At 43.0% G+C, this 5700-nt stretch overlaps 1 long non-coding RNA gene across 1 annotated transcript; it reads right to left on the reverse strand.

Moving 5' to 3' along the window:
• Positions 1 to 335: 335 nt before the first annotated feature.
• On the reverse strand, positions 336 to 1232 carry LOC120991508. Its single transcript, XR_005776699.1, has 4 exons — positions 1212 to 1232; positions 964 to 1011; positions 569 to 643; positions 336 to 397 (listed from the first exon to the last, which is right to left on the reverse strand). It is a non-coding gene; the product is annotated as an uncharacterized LOC120991508 (long non-coding RNA).
• Positions 1233 to 5700: the final 4468 nt, after the last annotated feature.

The following is a 5700-nucleotide window of genomic DNA, read 5'->3' on the forward strand; positions in this document are numbered from 1 at the left end:
CTCAGATATCACAACTATTTATAATATAATATTTGTAATTTATCATAGTCATATCATTAAGACAAAAATTTTTTAAATTACTGATGATAATTTGCTGACATGACAGAAATTCTGATTTTAGACCATATTGAGCAGCCTGGTGATGATATTGGTGAAAGGACTTTCTGCTAAGTGGTTTTTGAGTAATGAAAGGAATAAGTTTGGGAAGCGCTGCCTTAACATTATGGTCGTATAACTTAAACTGAACAATCTCCCAATTTTACCCTTATTTTCTTGGAAATCTGCATTGTACTTACCAGGGTGAACACGTTGTTATAGGTGTCCTCCAGCCTTGCGTACCATTCAAAAGTACAGTCCAGAATTAGTTCTTCATATTCTGGGATTTTTATATTTATCTCTAGAAAAACAGGAAAATGAAAAAAGATATTATAGAAGTAATTGTGTAGATATTCTGTCCTACATTTAGGGGTTGTCTCAATAACACGTCTCCTTCTATAAGACCTAATAGGAAATATGGGCATCATAGAGGAGACTGATAGTAACTGGTTATATTCTGCTATCTCCTCACCTCCACAGTTTACAGTCTCTGCCAGGTGAGACTTGTGATCTTTACATGGAGAGCAGGACCGTCCAGTTTTCAGATCTGAGAAAAGAAGAAAGAAATGAAATGTGAGCCAAGCATTAAAGACACTTATAATATTAGAATAAATATGATAATCATGTGCTGGTATCTATCACCCGTCTGTCACCTGCACATGGACAGTATACTGTACAGGCTGCCACAAATCACCCTTCTAGCCTGCTTATGGACTGAATCATATTAATTTAAATATCCTCCTGTTTTGGGAAGTCTGATGTATACCAGTGACTGGTATATTTAGTGTACGGTGAGGATTTGGGGTCCTATATATTTACTAATGTACTATATTAATGTAGATGTAAGAATAGAAACTTCTACTTTACCGAAACATCTGTTGGAGGTGCACAGGCAGCTGCATCTCTCCAAGTAGTCTGTGAAAAGAGGAGACATCATATAATAGTCAGCGAGTGCTGTGTAAAGTGCCTATGTAGTGCTGCTCACCTCTGTATAATAGGCACAGTACCCACAGTTTACATATAGTTTACACACCCTAGTGGGAAAGGTCCATTGGCATTCATTATATAGTGTAATTCTAGTTCCTCTTGCCTATGATAGAAATCTTATACTGTACCTTGATTTTTTGGAGGGCCCCCGGCGCAGACAACCTTCTCCTCAGCGCAGGTCTGACAGTTGATGTAGGTTTGCACCATTAATCCTGAGGAAATGCACTCATGTTATAACCTTCCAATCTTATAGATAATAATAATAATGACAAGAAGCTGAATCTGGTATAAAATGTACTTACCACAGCTGTCTGCACCTGAGGAATGGAGAAGAAAGAAGACATTACTGACCGTTCTCATTGTCAGACTCATAAACCTCTAATCTCTGGGTCTCCTTATTATTACATGATGTCAGTGCCTCTGTGTTCATCACTTTGTTTTCTAGATTTCCATTGACAGAAATCTCTGAGCCGCCCCAGAACGGTCCGGGCCTCTATAGAGCGCAGAAGCTCCTAGTGCAAACATCCCTGGCAGCCAATCAGATGTCGGCTTTCATATGTCCAGTACAGGGTAGGAGATAACAGCAGTGATCTGATTGGTGGCTGTGGGGATCTCTAGTTTGGGTGTACATTACTTTTACTACATGAGGCCTGTGTGTAATACATTTATATGTCATATTATAGCACGTGTTATATCTAGAAGAACTCACCTTGTTTATTTGGACACCTCCCTAAAAGTGAGAAATGAAGAAAAGCAGAATTACTAATAGAAAACAATAGAGAACAGAAATCCCCTGTATATGAGGGCTCTATCTATAACACTGCAATAATACAAAAGAAAACTGCACGCATAGCAATTCCCAGTATAGAACATTTTATTACAATCGCTCCCTCCTGTCACTAGGCTTTAGGGAAAGGAAAACAAGCGGAAAACATCCTCTCTGACAACCTACCAGACACGTAGAAGATAAGTACAATGGTAGACAGAAGAAGATTCCACTTACGTTGGTTTGAGTCCTGGACGATAACCTTGAGCTTTTCTTTGAGTCGCTGGAAATGGAGTCCAATGATGTGAAGAAGCTGGATCTCTAAGATATATAAAGAGGAGAAGAATGAGAGTCCGATCCCCTCATCTATCAGTCTGAGCCCCCAACACACTAATTCCTATTAATAAGAGAAGTAGAATTTCCACCTACGTATAAAAAATTGTACTTACCCTTAAAATCTATATCCTGGATGACGTCCACAGATTTTTTATATTCAGACGCAATTTCGGATATAGCATATTTATCTGGAGGGAAAATAATGGTACAATAATTATCTATCTATCTATAGATTATATGAAATAGAGATAATAGTAATAATATAATTACCCAGTATGCCGACTTCATCCTCAAGGTAGTTCAGGACTTTTTTTTCTGTGACTTTGGCAAACCGCTTGATGTTGACATAGGCTTCTATCGAGTCAATGTCATCGACTTGGCTTTTGATAAAGGTGTTGAATTCTTCCATAGCCATTTTCCCTCTGGAGTCGCATGGTATGCAACAGAGAGACTGTCCGATGAAGACAGATGTTACAAGCAGTAGAAGCCACATGGTCTGGATAGAACCAGACATCTTTAGTAAAATCGCTTCCTGTAGCAAATAATCACTAAGGACGCAAGAGAGCAGAACTATGTCCCACTGAGAAGACAACAGCACTGCACAGATTAAAGCATCAGGCGCCGGTTAAGGGACAAGGTCTTTATGACATCATCAGAATATGCAGATGAGGCTCTGAAACAAGCAATTGGATTGGTGGAAAATGTGATTATGACATCACCAGAATATGCAAATGAGGCTCTGGAACACATAAACTATTGGATTGGTGGAAAATTTGATTGTGATAATATCATATGAATATGCAAATTAGGCTCCAGAACAAATAAGCCATTGCATTGGTGGAAAATGTAATTATGACATCATCATATGCAAATGATTCTCTGGAACATGAGTTGTTAGAAGGAGTAAATAAGTATGTTCACAAAAAAATACTTTTTTTTAAATATCACAAATAATACATATAATGACATTCTTTACAGAATATACATATCAAACATGGTTCACAGAATGATGTACCCAGGGGCATAGCGGGGGAAGGGGCGGAGGGCTGTTGCAAGTGGGTGCATATGCCCTGGGTGCCGAGGATGGAGGAGGCACCTGGGCGGGCACAGTCTTCTGAACATGTCTCGCATGACATCACAACAAAGAGGTTTCAGATGGTGGAAGCGGAGCACCGGAGCTGCCTGCTGCATTGAGTCAGTCTATACGGGAGCTGCACCTCTACCTCTTCTCCTCTCCACTCACTCAGGGCCGGTTCTAGGTGAAATGGGTCCCTGGGGCGAAAAACAATAAGGGCCTCACCCCCATGACACTTGATGACTTTTACAGAAGAAACTGTATATTGTGGGGCACAGTGTAGGCTATATGTGTATAACAAACATATTTCATATGAAAACTTACAATAACTTGGCTTGGCCCTTGGGGATCTCGGACACCACTTCCACACTTTGGCCGGGGGCTCGGCGGAGCTGATGTGTTTTATCCTAATGAGAAAGATTTCATAATAAGGATTTGGAGAAGGGACAGAGGGATAGCAGAGCAGGGAGAGGCTGGTGCTGCTACTAGGGGGCTCATACCATGGGGGATTAATAAAGCCCACCATAATGCCCCCCCAGTAGTAATAATTCTCCTTATAATGTGACAGTGCAAAAAATACCCCCTTGTAATGCCCCCAGTTGAACTAATGTCCCCATGGTGCCCCCATAATGTGCAAGTATAAAATACCCCTATATAGTGCCCCCAGTAAATGCCCCCATAGTGCTGATCTCCCCCCTCCTAGTGCCCCCCATAATGTACCAGTATAAAATGCCCCATATATAGTGCCCAAGTAGATGCCCTCAGTGTCCCCCATAATTTGTAAGTATAAAATACCCCTTCTCAGTGCCCCCGTAGATAACCCCATAGTACTCTTCTCCCACCTTCCCCATAGTACCCACCATAATGTGTCTCAGTATAAAATGCCCCTATACAGAGCCCCCATATAAAATAACCGTTCTTTGTGGCCTCAGTAGATGCCCCTATAGTGCCCACCAATAATGTGCCAGTAAGAAGTGACCCCATAGATGTCCCCCAATAATGTGCCAGTTGCCAGAGCCCCCCATATCATGTACCAGTAGCCAGAGCCCCCCCTATATCATGTGCCAGTAGCCAGAGCCCCCCCCTATATCATGTGCCAGTAGCCAGAGCCTCTCCTATATCATGTGCCAGTAGCCAGAGCCCCCCCTATATCATGTGCCAGTAACCATAGGGACCCCCCTATAATGTGCCAGTAGACAGAGACCCCCCTATCATGTGCCAGTAGCCATAGGACCCCTCCCTATCATGTGCCAGTAGCCAGAGCCACCCATCATGTGCCAGTAACCACCAGTACTGACAACAAAACAAAAAAAAACACTTATACTTACCTCCTTGGCAGTGATGTGATGCAGGCCTCTTCCGGCCTGTGTCCCTCACTGTATGGCTCAGGGCTCAGGCGGCGCGATGACGTCATCGTGCTGCCTGCGCCGGCCTCTGATAGGCTGCCGGCCTAGTGCCTGCAGCCTATCAGAGGAAGGGGAAGGGACACACCTCTCCCTGCCCTGCTGCACAGCCATCTGTATCGCTGTCCTGAGGACGGCGATACAGATGACTGGAGATGAGCGCTTCTACAATGGAAGCTCTCATCTCCGTGTGACTGTAACTGTCCTGCCTATAGTTAGTTGCGGGCCGGCGCGGGGGGGGCCCCTAAGGACTCGGTGGCCCAGGGGCAATTGCCCCCCTTGCCTCTATGGAAGCGCCGGCCCTGCACTCACTAAAATCACATCTATGGACAGAAACTGCTCTACAGGACTATGAAGCCTGCCCAGGCTGCCTTGAGACAGTATTCACACTGTTGCCGGCTCTGGGCCTCCTCTTCCTTTTCTGTGGCCCTCAGGCACTGGCACCTTGCCCCTGTATTCCCAGTGTTATCTGTGGTGTAACAGGACTGCAGGTAACAATTACATTATCTGTGCAGACAATGATGACTGTGGTTTTACATAGGACTACAGGTCATGATACTATATTATCTACAGTCTGCTCATGAAGCTACATGATTGACAAATATGATATGTCATGTTGCTTCATGAACAGAGTGCAGATAATGTAGTATCATGTACCTGCAGTCCTATGTAAAGGCACATATGATACATTGATCATTCTCCTTACAGAGTCATTGCAGTCTATGGGGCTATTCACATAGCTTTTTTTTCCCTTATAAACAGCCTACCTACAACATGGGGCCACTTTTAGTTTTATTTTCCATGTATGTAGAGGGTGTATCTCATACGGCCTGAACCAGTGTAGGCCTGAATTCAATATTGGTGCACCAAATAGCGGTATTTAAAATCTCTGAATATAATCAAAATGTATTAATGGTGTATTTCCCAATGACATCTGCATCAAAGTCTGCCAACTAAATGTTTTGTGCCCAAACGAGTGTTTGTTTAACAACTGAATTTGACAGCAGTATATAAGCCTGTAATTTCACACGTGCTGA

The sequence above is a fragment of the Bufo bufo genome, chromosome 2 (genome assembly GCF_905171765.1).
Source record: "Bufo bufo chromosome 2, aBufBuf1.1, whole genome shotgun sequence".
In the NCBI taxonomy this organism is placed as follows: Eukaryota; Metazoa; Chordata; class Amphibia; order Anura; family Bufonidae; genus Bufo; species Bufo bufo.